The sequence below is a fragment of the Argopecten irradians genome, chromosome 2, assembly GCF_041381155.1.
Source record: "Argopecten irradians isolate NY chromosome 2, Ai_NY, whole genome shotgun sequence".
In the NCBI taxonomy this organism is placed as follows: Eukaryota; Metazoa; Mollusca; class Bivalvia; order Pectinida; family Pectinidae; genus Argopecten; species Argopecten irradians.
This window is the reverse complement of record NC_091135.1, coordinates 44,945,535-44,965,110: the sequence shown is the minus strand read 5'-3', so window position 1 is coordinate 44,965,110 and position 19,576 is coordinate 44,945,535. Positions and strand designations below refer to the sequence as shown.

The window sequence follows — 19,576 nt, the reverse complement described above, 5'->3', positions numbered from 1 at the left end:
ACTATTAAATCAAAATTTATGGCCTATTGTCTTGAAACATTTTCCTGATAAGCCTTGGATTTACCAAGATGATAACTATCCTGCACACATGTCGGGAAGGGCCCGGCAGTGGAAAACAGAAAACAATATTAATTGTTTAACCTATTAGGTTTTTACTTCCAGCCAGGTGTTCCGTCCCATATTGCTTGTGTGTGGCCTACAGCAAATGTGTCCAAAAGTCAAACTAGCGTGTAGCTTTCACAACTAAAACTCGGTAAATACATGTAACCACAATAACAATGAACATGTATGTATGTTTACAAATACGCATTATTATGATGAATTTCAAACAGTTCTTAAAGTCCCATTATGTTTTGGGGTGAAAAAATATCGTCATAAAGTACCAAACTTGCTGAATAGTAGAGCATATATCCTTATTAAAATATCCGCTAATAAAAAATGCCCAACATTTCCATGTTTTCAAAAAACAATAGAAAACCCCTCTTCGGAGAGGGGGAAATCCGTAGTTCCGCCCCAGAGCCAAAACTATCTAGTACGCATGCGTAGGCACAAAAAAAGTGGAATTTCCCTAACAAACTTCAACATCGTGCATGGCGAACGCACTGAAGACTCGCCAAATACGTGTCAGCGAACACACATGGGTCCGTTCTTCACCACGTGCACGTTCCTTCAAACAACGACAATTTAGCGGTCAAGTTGCATTGCTCGATCGCGATCGACTGTACGTTATGATCCCACGCATACCACGCGTGGACCTACAAATACATGTTGTACATGCATGTATTGACATGTAGTTTCGATATAAAACTAGGCTAAAACTATTCAAAAAGTATTTGTTCTTGAATGGAAAGCAAGCAATTAACAAAATTATAATTACAATGGTATTTGCTGATCTTATGTATTTTGTAATAAAGATTTATAGATGCCTATAGGGTCTAATCTAGCTTTATTGAAATGTACATCGAAACCGAACACACGTTTGTGTACATCGAAACCGAACACACGTACGTTTGTGTTACCTGATGAGGCCGACTCGCAAACTCGTAAACAAATGAAAGTAAACACAAACACGCCATGTCGTTACCTGCTATATAGATATTATACTTTGTTTCTTTTTATAATAATACAGCGATGTATACATACATACATACGAAGTCTGGAAAGCCTACATGTTCTACTCCATCGAAGACCGATCGCGAACATGTAAATGAAACTTAGACCAGTGTTTGAGACAACAGGGTCAACGACAATATCGGATATATCGATGACAAGTGATCATGATCATGAATTACTAACTGAGTACAATCCACATTGTAGCATAAGATCATTATTATGAACTTTGTAATTACTACATGCAAAAACATATATACATAATATCAGAGACTTAGATATATCTAAGTCTCTGATAATATATGTTTATGCTACATTGTACATGTAAAGATACATGTATATGAACCACAGGTGTTTGGCTCTATAGACTTTTTTCTCTCTCTTTATATATATGTAGTACTGTGTCAATATATAAAGAGAGAAAAATGTCTATAGAGCCAAACACCAGTGCATGAATCACATATGTAGGCCAATGTGATTAATTTTTATCTCATAAAGGAATGGATGTACAAAATGTAGAATAGTTTGGTTTGATTGAATAGGACTAATTAAAAAATGGAGTATAAAAACAGTCCGTTAATGATTTCTATACAGTTCATCAAGTGAAGAAGATCTGGTGGAAAAGTATACCAAAACAGCTAAAGAAAACCTGGATCAGTCCTTCATTAAAGGAAAAGAAAATGGGGAAAATATCCGTTTAAATAAGACTGGTAAAGTCCTAGCAGGCATCACGAACTTATTTTTTTTCTCACATATTTTATTTAGCGCATAAACTTTTAGACTTGCTCCATAAATCGAACTTTTCCTATGAAAACAAATGGGCTGAATGCTTATAAACATAATTCACGTTCAGCGTAAAATGGAATGCACACTTGTGAAATTAGAGAAATTTCAGTTTCAATTCCCTTTTCCTTTTTACTACGCACATGTAAGAATTACGTACCGACGGCAAATGATAGTCCACCAGGTAGTATCAAGGGTCAAAATAATATATGTTGTGTCTTTTTAATGATGAAACTCCAATAGTCTGACAATATTTATATCCCCTTAGTTCACTCTAATACTGACGTTTGTACTAATATTAATGCGAGTCTTTGATTAGTTTAATTCGCCCCGAGTACATAAAATTGTAGGCCTATATTTAAAAATGCCCATACGATAATTAATACATGAGAGGAAAGAACATCAACCGATCACCACCAAAATTGACACGGCCACGTGTTTATATTTGTACGATAAAATACCCCATATGTAGACTGGTTCCCTTCCCTTAGTTCTCTACTCTCCGCCAGGCTGCGCTCCGCTCACTAGGGACCGGTAGCGGGTAACCATGATGATTTTTTTGATTGGTCAATCTACATATCCGGTTCGCCTGCATCACTTTTTTTAGGCGTGGGAAACCCCTTTACGCACGAAGCGACGGATCTTAACGTAAAGAATAAATAATTTATTTGAACGATATATAAACAAAAGTAAATGAGATCTTAAGTTTTGAAATTATTTCGTGCTAACAGAGTTTAGAGTGTTCATAGGAACGACGTTAATGACGGTTTTTTTTCTTAACGGAAGTAGCCGTCTCCATGATGACATATCATGCGCAGAAATGATGCGCACTACTCTGGAGTTGGAATTCCCACTCATGATGGCTACCCGCTACCGGTCCTCAGTGAAGCGTACGCAAGGGAGGTAACTGAGGCGGGAACCAGTCTAACCCCATATGGTGCCCCATGTATGCATTTCACTATTTACATCCACTATTTTTCGATTAATACGTATTTTGTAATATGCTTTATATAAACTATATGTAACCTTTGACAGGACACATTTATAATAAGTGAAATCTAATATGTATCATATACTAAAACAATTATAGAACATTGTATTGCTCACCGTTTCCTCAAAACTGCCCTCTGTCTTGGCTATGCTTGTTTTGTTTACTATATCCGGGTATCGAACATATACGTATACACGAGGTATTTTTAACTATGCAAATCAACCCGTTCTATTTTAAGAATTCTTTACTAATTGATTATGGCGTAATTATCTTCATTGGAAAGAAACCAAATGAAGAACCTTTCATAAGGGTTGTTAATGTATATTTTAGCAAAGTTTGGTGAAAGCATAATGGGACTTTAACACCGACAAAAGTTAGATGTTCAGATGTTTGCTGTTACAATTTTTTTTCCATAAATGTCGAGTTTCAAAGTTTATGTATGTATTTAATATTAGAGCATCCCGTGCAGTTAATAGCTTGTTTAACAAATTACGTCTCCCAACCTCCAACATGGTGATAGTGTCGTCCAATAGCCCTTAATGGCGGACACCGAGCGAGTTTGAACAGTTTATACACATTTCACCACAGTGGGCTTTTCTGGCATATCACAGTAAAAACCAACTAATCTCACTTTCATTAAAACTAGTTTGTTTTCGAAGGGCTAATTTTAATGTATTCTTAGACTGAATTGTCCCTATTAACTTCACTACCTCGTTATATAATTTTTGGGTATGTTCAAAATAGTCGTAGTACAACCACGTTCTACCACGCTCGATTGCGCGCAATGACGACCTACATGCGCTGCTTATACGTTCCTCGCCACGACGCTGTAACAACCTGCCAAGATCTAAATGATTTTCTAGTTCGTAGCGCGGTCTTCGACCAATAAGTCGTATTCGAAGGGCTAATTTTAATGTATTCTTAGACTGAATTGTCCCTATTAACTTCACTACCTCGTTATATAATTTTTGGGTATTCAGTCAAAATAGTCGTAGCGCGGTCTTCGACCAATAAGTCGTAGTTTATTAAACTATAGATATAGCAATTCACTCACAAAGGAAACTACCTTATACTACGACTACACAGTAGTAGCGTTGTTATATCTGTAGCGGCATGGCTAGGATAACGTGGAGCAGGAATCCGAGTTTTTATTATCCTGCGTTGGATATGCAGTCGGACTAGGGAACATTTGGAGATTTCCGTCTCTTTGCTATAAGAACGGAGGAGGTAAGATGAATATGACGACTTGATCTGTAGTAATTACACTGAATGAAGTAATTGATCTTTCCAACTATTTTGTCTCTCGTTCCTTTAAATTTCTGCCACTTTTTTCTTTTATTCTAACATTAATTTGTCGCTTACTGACGGAAAATGGGTCAAATATTTGATTTAATCAAAATATGTTTGTATTTAAACATTTTATTTTAATGCATTAATGTTAATTCAGAACTTTTTGGTAAGTACATGAAACATGGCAGGGAAGCCAATTTCGCATACCTATTACGCGTTTATCCTTTTTTAATAGAAAAACTTCATGTCCATGTTTTGTTTCAAATGCTTGATAACTGTAATCAAGCAGCGATTTTGGACATACACACGTTTTAATTGTCTTGTTTTAATAGAGATACTATTATGGTTTATTGCAACTGCTCATTACGAACTCCCACGCCGTCATAATACACCATTGAAAGCTTGTCAAAACTTACAATTAAACTGTTAGACATTTCTTAACTAAGTCCACATGCCTCTACAAAATCTATAACTATCTAACAACTTTCGAAAATAAATAATGTACAGATATTGTACATCACCCGAATCGTTTTAGGATCGATATGCTTGTTATATTAAAGACTGATGCCTATAATACAAGCTTTTACATTACCACTATACTATATTGTTGCTATATAAAATTAAAATTGATGCCTATAATACAATCAGCTTTGGTTATATAAAAACAATGCCTATAATACAAGTTTTGTTATATAAAACGAATTTTCGCCTATAATACAAGCTTTGTTATATAAAACAATGCCTATTATACAAGCTTTGTTATATAAAACGATGCCTATAATAACAACATTTAGCATATTTGTATAAAAAACATTTTATTTATATAAAACGATGCCTATAATACAAGCTTTGTTTTATATAAAACGATGCCTATAATACAAGCTTTGTTATTATAAAACGATGCCTATAATACAAGTTTTGTTATATAAAACGATGCCTATGATACAAGCTTGTTATATAAAACGATGCCTATGATACAAGCTTTGTTATATAAAACGATGCCTATAATACAAGTTTTGTTATATAAAACGATGCCTATAATACAAGCTTTGTTATATAAAACGATGCCTATTGATACAAGCTTTGTTATATAAAACGATGCCTATAATACAAGCTTTGTTATATAAAACGATGCCTATAATACAAGCTTTGTTATAAAAACGATGCCTATAATACAAGCTTTGTTATATAAAACGATGCCTATACTACAAGTTTTGCTATATAAAACGATGCCTATAATACAAGCTTTGTTATGTAAAACGATGCCTATAATACAAGCTTTGTATATAAAACGATGCCTATAATACAAGCTTTGTTATAAAACGATGCCTATAATACAAGTTTGTTATATAAAACATGCCTATACAAGCTTTGTTATAAAAACGATGCCTATAATACAAGCTTTGTTATATAAAACGATGCCTATAATACAAGTTTTGTTATAAAAAACGATGCCTATAATACAAGCTTTGTTATATAAAACGATGCCTATAATACAACTTTGCTTATATAAAACGATGCCTATGATACAAGCTTTGTTATATAAAACGATGCCTATAATACAAGCTTTGTTATATAAAACGATGCCTATGATACAAGCTTTGTTATATAAAACGATGCCTATAATACAAGCTTTGTTATATAAAACGATGCCTATAATACAAGCTTTGTTATAAAAACGATGCCTATAATACAAGCTTTGTTATATAAAACGATGCCTATAATACAAGCTTTGTTATATAAAACGATGCCTATAATACAAGCTTTGTTATATAAAACATGCCTATAATACAAGCTTTGTTATAAAAACAATGCCTATAATACAAGCTTTTGTTATATAAAACGATGCCTATAATACAAGCTTTGTTATATAAAAACGATGCCTATAATACAAGCTTTGTTATATAAAACGATGCCTATGATACAAGCTTTGTTTATAAAACGATGCCTATAATACAACTTTGTATAAAACGATGCCTATAATACAAGCTTTGTTATATAAAACGATGCCTATAATACAAGCTTTGTTATAAAACACATGCCTATAATACAAGCTTTGTTATAAAACGATGCCTATAATACAAGCTTTGTTATATAAAACGATGCCTATAATACAAGCTTTGTTATATAAAACGATGCCTATAATACAAGCTTTGTTATATAAAACGATGCCTATAATACAAGCTTTGTTATATAAAACGATGCCTATAATACAAGCTTTGTTATATAAAACGATGCCTATAATACAAGCTTTGTTATATAAAACAATGCCTATAATACAAGCTTTGTTATATAAAACGATGCCTATAATACAAGCTTTGTTATATAAAACGATGCCTATAATACAAGCTTTGTTATATAAAACGATGCCTATAATACAAGCTTTGTTATAAAAAAATGCCTATGATACAAGCTTTGTTATATAAAACGATGCCTATAATACAAGCTTTGTTTTATAAAACGATGCCTATAATACAAGCTTTGTTATATAAAACGATGCCTATGATACAAGCTTTGGTTTATAAAAACGATGCCTATGATACAAGCTTTGTTATAAAAACGATGCCTATAATACAACTTTGCTATAAAAACGATGCCTATAATACAAGCTTTGTTATATAAAACGATGCCTATAATACAAGCTTTGCTATATAAAACAATGCCTATGATACAAGCTTTGTTATATAAAACGATGCCTATAATACAAACTTTGCTTTATAAAAACGATGCCTATAATACAAGCTTTGTTATATAAAACGATGCCTATAATACAAGCTTTGTTATATAAAACGATGCCTATAATACAAGCTTTGCTTATATAAAACGATGCCTATAATACAAGCTTTGTTATAAAAACACCTAAATGCCTATAATACAACTTTGTTATAAAAACGATGCCTATAATACAAGCTTTGTTATAAAAACGAATGCCTATAATACAAGCTTTGTTATATAAAACAATGCCTATAATACAAGCGTTGTTATAAAAACGATGCCTATGATACAAGCTTTGTTATATAAAACGATGCCTATAATACAAGCTTTGCTATATAAAAACGATGCCTATAATACAAGCTTTGTTATATAAACGATATAATACAATGTTATAAACATGCCTATGATACAAGCTTTGTTATATAAAACAATGCCTATAATACAAGCTTTGTTATAAAAACGATTGCCTATAATACAAGCTTTGTTATATAAAACGATGCCTATAATACAAGCTTTGTTATATAAAACGATGCCTATAATACAAGCTTTGTTATATAAAACGATGCCTATAATACAAGCTTTGTTATATAAAACGATGCCTATAATACAAGCTTTGTTATATAAAACGATGCCTATAATACAAGCTTTGTTATATAAAACGATGCCTATAATACAAGCTTTGTTATATAAAACGATGCCTATAATACAAGTTTTGTTATATAAAACGATGCCTATAATACAAGCTTTGGTTTATAAAACGATGCCTATAATACAAGCTTTGTTATAAAAACAATGCCTATAATACAAGTTTTGTTATATAAAACGATGCCTATAATACAAGTTTTGTTATAAAAACAATGCCTATGATACAAGCTTTGTTATATAAAACGATGCCTATATATACAAGCTTTGTTATATAAAACGTGCCTATATACAAGCTTTGTTATAAAAACGATGCCTATATACAGTTTGTATAAAACAATGCCTATATACAATTGCTTATATAAAAACGATGCCTATTAATACAAGCTTTGTTATATAAAAACGATGCCTATAATACAAACTTTGCTTATATAAAACGAAGCCTATAATACAAGCTTTGTTTTTCAAGCTTTGTTATATAAAAACAATGCCTATGATACAAGCTTTGTTATATAAAACAATGCCTATAATACAAGCTTTGTTATAAAAACGATGCCTATGATACAAGCTTTGTTATATAAAACAATGCCTATAATACAACCTTTGCTATATAAAACGAAGCCTATAATACAAGCTTTGTTATATAAAACAATGCCTATAATACAAGCTTTGTTATATAAAAACGATGCCTATGATACAAGCTTTGTTATATAAAACGATGCCTATAATACAAGCTTTGTTATATAAAACAATGCCTATAATACAAGCTTTGTTATAAAAACGATGCCTATAATACAAGTTTTGTTATATAAAACAATGCCTATAATACAAGCTTTGTTATATAAAAACGATGCCTATAATACAAGCTTTGTTATAAAAAACAATGCCTATAATAAAGCTTATAAAAAACAATGCCTATAATACAAGCTTTGTTATATAAAACGATGCCTATAATATCAAGTTTTGTTATAAAAACAATGCCTATGATACAAGTTTTGTTATATAAAACGATGCCTATAATACAAGTTTTGTTATATAAAACGATGCCTATAATACAAGCTTTGCTATATAAAACGATGCCTATAATACAAGCTTTGTTATAAAAACGATGCCTATAATACAAACTTTGCTATATAAAACGATGCCTATAATACAAGCTTTGTTATATAAAGCGATGCCTATGATACAAGCTTTGTTATAAAAACGATGCCTATAATACAAGCTTTGTTACATAAAACAATGCCTATAATACAAGCTTTGTTATATAAAACGATGCCTATAATACAAGCTTTGTTATATAAAACGATGCCTTTAATACAAGTTTTGTTATAAAAACAATGCCTATGATACAAGTTTTGTTATATAAAACGACGCCTATAATACAAGCTTTGTTATAAAAACGATGCCTATAATACAAGCTTTGTTATAAAAACGATGCCTATAATACAAGCTTTGTTATATAAAACGATGCCTATAATACAAGTTTTGTTATAAAAACAATGCCTATGATACAAGTTTTGTTATATAAAACGATGCCTATAATACAAGTTTTGTTATAAAAACAATGCCTATAATACAAGTTTTGTTATATAAAACGATGCCTATGATACAAGCTTTGCTATTGAAACGATGCCTATAATACAAGTTTTGTTATATAAAACAATGCCTATGATACAAGCGTTGTTATAAAAACGATGCCTATGATACAAGCTTTGTTATAAAAACGATGCCTATAATACAAGCTTTGCTATATAAAACGATGCCTATAATACAAGCTTTGTTATATAAAACGATGCCTATGATACAAGCTTTGTTATATAAAACGATGCCTATAATACAAGCTTTGTTATAAAAACGATGCCTATAATACAAGCTTTGTTATATAAAACGATGCCTATAATACAAGCTTTGTTATATAAAACGATGCCTATAATACAAGTTTTGTTATATAAAACAATGCCTATAATACAAGCTTTGTTATATAAAACGATGCCTATAATACAAGTTTTGTTATATAAAACAATGCCTATGATACAAGCTTTGCTTTATAAAACGATGCCTATAATACAAGCTTTGTTATGTAAAACGATGCCTATAATACAAGCTTTGTTATATAAAGCGATGCAATGTAATTTTCGAACATACAGCTACATCTAAAATGTGTTAAATATATGTCCTTATCTTATTATAGCTATTATCCAATGATCGGCAATGCTCTATTTTGATTGGTCAAAAAATCAGAAGAGACGGAGAATGTTCTGAATCTATTTATTGCACAGGTTACCGGCTTTGCATTGCCAACCTGTTGAACTGTACAAGCAGTCTAGACCAATGCGAAAACGGCAAAACTCATATAACAAATGCTAAATATCACACTGTCGAAATCTCTTGATACCAGGCTGATTATGTGAATAATAACGATGTATCTTACAAATGAAATTCATACAACATTCGGTTCATTCAGTTACATATTTATTTTGTTTAGTATAGAGCTCATTGCTTATTCTACATCATATATCATTTTGCTCCTTTAGTTCCATAATTCTCATTGTTTGCCTTGCATGACTAAAATGAAAGTGTTTTCTGCGATTGCGACTTGATTGCATATATAGTACTATGTGCTATCTGTAATCTGTGTTCTATTATCAACATCGTGTTTCTGCATTCAAAACATTTAGAACAATTTAACACCGGAACACTGACCTCCGCTAAGTGGGTTTTAAGTACAAATGAACTTTTCTCTTCTTTTCCTGCGGGACGAGTTCAATTATTTTCATAAAAGGCGACTGAATTGACGATCTTATCTATTTTTATTTCTTTCAAAACCTTGACGTCTTTGCTTATTTTTTGTCCTTTAACACTTGTCGTCTGGCCTTTTACCTGTGATTCTCCATCCCTTGTGAGTGAGCCAGTTTTTTTCTGCAACAGATCAATGGCTTAAGATAACAACGATTTGATTTGCAGATATTATGATTATAATCTAATTAACAGAAACGAAATTACTTAAAACGACCAACTCTATATAAAATCGAATGTGCTGCGTTTGATGAGTGAAGTTTTAATTTAATTAAAAATATTTTATGCTTTTTTATATATTTTTTTTTGGGGGGGGGGGCTTGGAGGGAGGTTGGTGATCGGGCAGTATTATCGTGTTTTACGACAGTAAAACATCCTGGTTGGATAGTTGGACGGTCATAGATGTATAATACTTGAGAAAGAAAGATCTCTATAGTTCTCCTTATATTAGTCTAACTTAAAAAGCCAATAGTTACATTATGGTATGAGTGACCTGCACCATTTATCGCACATTGAACTCTGCCTGTTCACAATAAACGGACAAGAGACAAAAGAGTCGCCCTATTTCCTTTATGGTGAACATTTAGCTAGGGCAGGATCTATCACTTTATAGCGTATGGTGTATCTTATCCAGAGGTTTAACCCTTAAGGCTTTCTCATTGACGCGACCGCCCATTGCAGGCCAAACTTGAGGCAGCGTCAAGGGACACTATTGTAATTTCTGCTTCTGCTAGAAGACACCACACGAATATACACGCACTATACACTACATACACGCTACACACTGTATACATGGGAGAAAATTTAACCAAACGAATAAACAATATTTTAATAAAGATACTTTTGCCATTCTTATTGTGCTATCTCAATGAAGCATGCGGTCGAAGACCCAAACCAGCACACCCCACCCGGTTATGTGCTGCCAACGGGCAAACCAGTTGTCTCGCTCCTTCTATGAACTGCAATTGGACGTAACGACCTCTGTAATCCGTTAACTCCTAACTACGCATTTCTACGGATATTCGTGTCGTTGTTGAAAAAATCGCAATATCTCACATATTTGTTGAGCTATCGGGATACTGTTCACATGTTGTAAAACTACATAAAACAACCAACAACTTTTGTTAGGAGTAAAAGATCATTTGGCAAATGTCTTGTTTCTCTCTCTTTTAGTGAGTTAAAAAACCATGCCAAATAAATCCCGAGCATTTTTAAAACGTTGACGTCGTGTGTCAGACGGCATAATCGCCGCAACGGAGATTCGACATTGTATCTCGCAATATGCAACCAGTAGCAAGAATTGATACTTTTACTTCACAGTATTTGTAGTTGATATTGTCAATTTTATGTGTGACCAATTATATTGGAAGAAATCAACTCTAACATTAATTTTCTAGTAGCTTGAATACATGTAATAAGTATCATGTGTACTACACCGTAAACATAAACGAAATCCTAATACAAAATAAACTAAGTATCTGATTATTACACGTACCAAGAAATCCGAGAAATCAGTGGTCAAAATATCAAGTTTGTAATTCATAAAATGCAGATTTTTCCCCTATTGCCTCCACTAATCCGATAATAACTTCGACGGAAATGGCGGTCCTGTACAATTTCTAATGTTGACGTCATCGGTACAAAACAAGACCTGTGTGATGAAGATGGACATCGATTTTGAGTTGATTTTTTCAAACAATATAAACATGTAGATAAATTTATTCACACAAGAAATTCATTCAAGTTATCATTAGAATAATGAATTTTAAAACATCGTTTGATATTTGTGACGAAGTAAAGAAATCTATATAGGAATCAATTTCAAAAAAATTTATTTCATAAAAATATGAAAATAAATCAAATAACAGGCTAAGCCTATACAGGTTCTCTCCCAGGATTCCATTTCGGAACAAAACCTGACACGGCATGTTGATACATTGCTTGAATTCGGACAAAGAAGTTTCAAACATATGCATCATTGTAGAAAAAAACCAATCCGAATGTCACAATAACTATACTATTCGTCAGGTTAAGTGTCAATGATGACTCATCTCAATTTTGTTTGAAAGAAGGCATTATAACGTAGATAACAACAGTAGCTTGATAGCATGTTCATAAAAACGGGTATTCGTGAAGGACATTTCAAGGTGTGTTATCTCAACTATGTAAGGGTAGCATAACATAATTTTAAATCCAGTACAGGTAAATCACAAATGTACGATGGCCCATGTGAACCGTCAAATTACTACTTCCTGGTTTACACACTGGTAAATGACCTAGCTTGGGCTGTCACATCAACGATGGATACATACTGTACAGCAACGATGAGTAAAGGAAAAATCCAATGTTAAGAGATGAATACATTTGCTGTAGTCGGGAATGTTTTTACGGAGTGTCCAACGTGTCAATACATATATTATGCACATGAACATTTATGAACATGCCTGGTAAAGTCTCTAAGAAGCAAACATCGATGAATTTCCAGACCCATAGCAGGTTTGTGTTATTGTTTTCTCGGTATATTTGTTAGTTTGGACACCCACACAACATCAGCATTGACACTTCGGACACTCTGTAAAAGCACTCCCGACTTCAGCAAATGTATTCATCTCTTAACATTGGATATTTCCTTTACTCATCGTTGCTGTACAGTCACGAGTTTGAAAAACAAGCGCCCGGCTTTGATGCTACAGCCCAGGCTAAAACATTTACCAATGTGTATATGTATGGTGCAGTGTTTTTACAAACAAAACAAGACACAACATGCAAGTAACGCTGCGTTGTACATACAAAATGTTCAAGACATTAGGGGTTCCTGTCCTATGCATCTCTTAATCTATGACGTCATATCAAGGCGACTATGTGACGTCATAATTGAATTTCTGGTACATTTTTGGTACAGCTTAAGCAGGACAAATACAGCGCTAAATAAAAAAAATTGAAAATCATCGGTTATAAATATTTCTTAGTAACCATGGTAATAATCAAAACTAAATTGAAAATGTGGCATTCAATAGAACTTTCGTCTCTTATTCAATGATATACTTGATTATTAAGTTTTCAAATGAGCACTTAAATCACTTTTATTTGCTTAAGATCTATAAATAAAAGAAACTTCCAAATATTTGTGAAAGTCCCAACTTCTGGTTGCTATTGTAACGTCATTAACACAAAAACATATATTTTCATATAAAATCTTGAAAAGGTGTGATCTGAAGTTTCTAAATATGTTTACCAAAATTGTTTATGCACAAAGGTGAAAAATCACTTTGAAACAAAATATCGGAATTTCGTGAGTTCCACAAAAATAAAAAATAAAAAAATAGGAGTCAAGGAGTTAAAGGACGGTGTACCAAGTAGGCATCGTGTTGTGTGTAATATAAGACTCTTTTATATGTTGATATGAAGGATAGGGATATTCTACCCGAGGGTCACAAAATGTAGTAAAACCCGAGGCTTCCCTAGGGTTTTGCAACATTTTGTGATCCCGAGGTTAGAATATCCCCATCCTTCATATCCATTTATGAAAGAGTATTTTTCTTTCATACCTCGATGTTTTATTGCAATTTTACAACTATAATATCCCGCCATTCTGAAATAAATTCGAAGAAATCCACGGCTGAAAGTCAATTTTCCTATTACGTGATATTTTCAACAAAAAACCCGTTGTTTGCATCTTTTATAGTAAAACCAGTCAAGTTTGTGAAAAAAATGTTAAAATTTTACAAAGGAAATAGATTGACGTCACGAGACTTTATTGCATGGGTAGCCATGCGATACAACATTAGGCGGCATGAGTGTATTGCCCTAGACTAGCCAGTATTACACCCGTAGGTATGAAAGAAATGACTGTATGGTTTGGGAGGTTGTTGTATATCGTTATAATAGTAGGACTTTTAAGCAGACTGCCAGAGCATGAAATTAGATGAAAAAATGTCAGTGGCATTATGAATATGCTTGTTTTGATAGTTTTGTGGGCGATTAATATAGAATAACATTCTAAAGGACTATGGATATTTTTTGCCTTTCGCCGCTCCATTAATCCGTCAAATTTCAAACATGTTATTTAGTGATTAAATTGGTGAATTTCAGGTATCTAATATATTCTTGATACAAAGGGTATTATGGTTGTGTATCATTCTATCTGTTGTTTCTTTGGTACATTTAACCACCCTGAAATGCAAAAATTATAAAAATGTGAATAATGTCAATTTGGTCAGTTTTTCATCTAGAAACCACAGAGAGCGTTCTTATAAAACTAACTTGATATTTTGCATAAACATGTATCTTTATAGCCTATATATTTTAAATCAATGATACCTCACATTACAATTCAATATTAGAATATACTAAAAATTTTAAATAACACCTATTTTAACTTATTAACAATTAATCATAGTGAAACCCACTTAATTTGATATCGGTTACATTGAAATAATGTTTGAATTGAAAATGAATTGTCCTAATTCTTGATTATCTTGAAATCTGAATAATTTGAAGAAATTTTCCATTCCCAGTGGACTTCAATATACCCGACAGGTAGGGCGTATGAATTGTACCTGCTGCTCCTATTGCATGATCATAAACGGCAACTAAATTTAGGATCTTTTCTTTTCTCTTCTTCCTATGTGATTTTATTCTTCTTAACGTCTCCATTGACATCGCATCACTTTTGACATACGGTTGAGTGTTCGCCCCTGTGAGGTAGGCTCTGGTTTCTGTTCCCTGGCCGAGACATACCAAAGTCTATAAAAGTGGTAGTTACTGTTCCTGCATAGCGCTCAGCATACAAGGAGTAGGACGACTGGTTCGCCCGTTGTCAGTATAATGTGACCGGTTGGGGCGTGTTGCTTGGTGTCTTCAGCAGCATGCTTCAGCAAGAGTTCCACTATACAAGAATATACAACACGAACATACCACAGTCTCCCAAAACACACACCTCGCACTTCACACACGCATAGGACGTTAATTAATCAAACATTGATTTATCATGAATTACGAGGAGAAATACAACTTAAACTGCGAGTTACATCATCAATTTGGCACATAACTAATAACAGCCAAGGAAATTACAAAAGATAGCATGTTTGCGAATGAAAAAAAAATACTTGAGATCATAAGAATAAAAAAATGTTCCAAACTCAGAATCGATTGGAGACTGTGATCTGGTTTTGTAATTGATATACACTTTACCAGGAGCATTTCACGATATTTTTGTAAACTGTTTCGTAGAGAGAATAATTAATGATGTATTTTGTATAAGAAGCCGCGTAGGTCGAATGGCGAAAGTAATCCATGTGGAACAGTTGCTAGGTTTATAACCGTTTCGTGTGTTTATTCCGTTTCTTTATACATCAAAATTAGCTGACTATCAATCAATGAGCAATACATTTCAAATGAACTCTGGCGCTATTGTCAATTTTTCAGGTGAGTTACTCTGAACTCATTTATGGTTAATGTTCCTTAACGATAAAACAAAGCCACTTTCAAAATATTTAATACACTTTTCCGGTCTTTGTTTCCTTTCATCAGATTAGTTATTCATAGCAATCCAACGTGAACTTGCTTTACGGTCATGCATGAACATGTGCGTCACTGATACGATGAGTAGTGTGTGAATTTATATAAGTTGTTGCGTGTTGTGTCTGCTTGTAATAGTTGGAAATCGTGAGCGATTTAAAGTGCCCTTTCACTATTTAAAACTTGTCGCTGACCGTATCCCTGCAGGTTGGGCGTTAGTGTAAAAGGCGACTTAATTTAGGATCTTCTCTTTTCTCTTCTTCCAAATTAGGTTTGTTCTTCCTAACGTCCCCTTGACACACCTTCTGTTGAGTGCTCGCCCTTATAAGGTAGGCACTGGGTTCTGTCCCTTGGCCCCGTGACACACTAAAGTCTATAAAAATGATATTTTTGTTTCTGCTTAGCGCTTAGCATAATGGTTCGACCGTTGTCACTATAAAGTGACCGGATGTGGTGTGTTGCTTAGTGTCTTCGGTAGCATGTTTCAGTGAGTCCACTATACAAGGAGAGACACAACATGAATATATCAGTCTTTCAAAACACGCACCTTACGCTTCACAAAAGCTTCTCATCGCATACTTGAGAGGCCGTTCTTGCATGACTTGGCTGTTAATAGGACGTTAGATAATCAAACAAACAAATAAAAAAAAAAATCCTCCATCAATAAATCTTGCACGTCCTTACATGACCCTGGCTGATATTAGGCCGTAAATCTAAACAAAAGCCAACCACTGTTATGAGGAGACACATCGCGAATATTTCGTGGCCTCCCAAAACAAAAAACTATAACGTCCTCACTTACCAACAACATACACAGCACACCGGATATTCAGTGTTAGTTTTTTTGTTTACTAGTGTTCATATAAATATATGTATCATCGTGTGTTACACAAAGGCGACGCATATTTATGTATACATGTACATGCATGCTCAATCTCATAAGGGGTAAGGTCGTGGACTTGGTTTGGAGCATACTTGTTTGTTTGTTTGCTGGATTATTTTAACGTTCCATTAACAGCCAGGCTCATGTAGGGACGGTCTCCCATGTATGCAGTGTGTAGCGTGTGTGAAGTGCGAGGTGCGTGTTACACGTTTACTTATTTTTCCGTCTGAGTTATTTTTTTCTTTGACACTAATCAACGCAATATGTAAATTTCAGCATGCCGCGCGCAAACAAAAAACCGTGGCATTGCTGTGCAGCTATTTGTGCACATTGGGGGAAGTGTTGTTACTACACCAGACATAGGATGTCATTTAGAAATTTAAAAACAATATAGTTAATGTACAATCCCACAGTTATAAAAACGATCAGGGCAATAAATATAGCTGTCATGTAGCTTATAACCACAACTACAAAAAAGTCACCGCAGTATGCATTACATCACATGCTAGATAACGTAATATATATCTTATTTCCCGAGTAAATGCCATCTAACAGAGCTTTGACATTACTGATGGAATTATCATTGACGAATATGTAAGCAGAAGATAATGACTTAGCTCGAGAACTCGCACCTATATGCTTTATCATTACTCAAGAAATATCGGTCATAGCCATGTGATACTTGTTGCTGTCATTTCGAAATAGTTTACCTAAAATTTGGCTGAAACACAAATTTTGAGATTTAAAGTATTCACACGATTTCGCATATGTACGTTTCCCCATATTATTAATAAATATCGGTGAGTTGGGGGAGGGAGAAATGGCAGATAGAAGTAGACATTGCTTGTCACGAGGAGTGCGTGTTGCAACAGTCTAATGTGTAAAAGGTCCCAAAACTTCATCATAAAACAAGACTGTCGAATAGGATAAGTGACAAATCCAGACTCCGGAGAGACCCGATACGTGGCCTGTTGATTTATGTTTGCCTAGCCCTGACCTATCTCCTGTAATATGACTATCAAAGTGGTTTTTTTCTCGAAACATCGGGTAATTCAGGTATTTAAATAATATGATAAAAGAAAAGTCAGTTTAATTTTCAGTGATGATTTTATGAACGTTCTTAAAATATTCCAGTCTTTGGCAATTGGTTGATAACAATGTAGGGCGTTAGAATTGTACCTGCTGCCCCTATTGCATGATCGTAAAAGGCGACTAAATTTAGGATCTTCTCTTTTCTTTTCTTCCTAACTGACTTTATCTTTCCTAATGCCTCCCTTGGCACCGCCTCACTTTTGGCCTTGCGTTGAGCGTTCGCCCCTGTGAGGAAGGCTCTGGGTTCTGTCCCCTGGCCGAGACACACCAAAGTCTATAAAAGTGGTAGTTTCTGCTCCTGCTTAGCGCTCAGCAAACGGGGAGTGGGACGACTGGTTCGCCCGTTGTCAGTATAATGTGACCGGGTGGGGTGTGTTGCTTGGTGTCTTCGGCGGCATGCTTCAGTGATATAGCACTATAAAAAGGGCAATAGTTCCACTATACAAGAAGACATAATATGAATTTACCGCAGTCTCCCAAAACACGCAACACACCGCATACATGGGAGGCCGTCCTTACATGACCATAGCTGTTAATAGGACGTTAATTAATCAAACAAACAAACAAAATTGATAACAATGTATATTTGTATTAAGTTTCCATACTTTAAATTAACGTAGCAGTTTATAGGAGTGTAAGTCGTCTGAATAGGGAAAACTACATCTTTCATTTCAAAATTCAAATATAGCATTTACTGAGATGTAATTCAGGAATTTGTCAACATAACTGCCATCATGTTTCAAATATATAGTAGTAACATCGCACGAAAATATCACCATTTTACTTCTCTACATATTAAATCCCATTATATATAAAAAGTACATATCATGATATGATTGGAGTTGGTAAGCTTCTGAAATAGTGTTCCGTATAAATTCATTTTAGCTTACCTGCTCCGAAGGACCAAGGTGAGCTAATGTGCTTCAGTGGCGTCCGGCGTTCATCGTCCGTCCGTCAACAATCGACTTCTCCATAACCGCTAGTCGGAATTTAATAAAATTTGACTGGTAGCAGCGCATCCTTATGAGGTACTGACTGAAAACTATACAAATGGTCGGACTTTTCCCTGGGGCGCTAACGGGCGGGGCAAAAATAGATCAATATGACTATTTCCATATAAACGACTTCTTCTCTGAAACTAAGGATGGCATAGCACTAATAATGCAATGGTAGCATCCTTATAGGGCGTGGATTCAAAATTAGATAAGTGATGGGGCTGACCCCCTGAGGCCTGAGGGAAGGTGCCAAAAGGGTCAATTTGGCTATTTCCATATAAACGACTTCTCTGAAACTAAGCATTGGATAACATTCATAATGTAATGGCAGCGTCCTTATAGGGTTGGGATTCAAAATTAAACAAATGGTGGGGCTAAAAGCGATAATTTTGCTAATTCAATATCTATGAACGACTTCTTCTCTGAAACTAAACATGGGATAGCATTCATTATGCAATGGTAGCATTCTTATAGGGCGGGCATTCAAAATTGTATTAATGAAGGGGCTGACCCCCCTGAGGGACGGGGCCAAAAGGGTCAATTTGGCTATTTTTATATAAACGACTTCTTCTCTGAAACTAAGCATATGATAGCACTCATTAACCCATGGTAGCATCCTTATAGGGCGGGGATTCAAAATCATACAAATGGTGGGGCTGACCCTATCTCACCCCTCAGCCCCCTCGGGGCGTCACGTGTGAGGTCGACAAAACATCGTGTATCCCGCTGAACGTCATGTTCAAAAACCATGTTTCCCTC

General features: G+C 34.2%; 1 protein-coding gene and 1 pseudogene across 2 annotated transcripts in view; one reads left to right on the top strand and one right to left on the bottom strand.

Annotated features, from left to right (window-relative positions):
• LOC138315649 (uncharacterized) overlaps positions 1-3,214 on the bottom strand; it is a 44,391-nt gene extending 41,177 nt beyond the window's left edge. Inside the window, exon 1 of one of the 2 annotated variants that reach the window (XM_069256828.1) lies at positions 3,001-3,214. The gene's annotated coding sequence lies outside the window, so the exon portion shown is untranslated. The remainder of the gene's footprint in view (positions 1-3,000) is intronic. The other variant, XM_069256829.1, reaches the window with a different exon arrangement.
• A 665-nt stretch (positions 3,215-3,879) lies between these two features.
• The window catches only part of LOC138315648 (sodium- and chloride-dependent creatine transporter 1-like), a 33,691-nt pseudogene continuing 17,994 nt past the window's right edge, over positions 3,880-19,576 (top strand).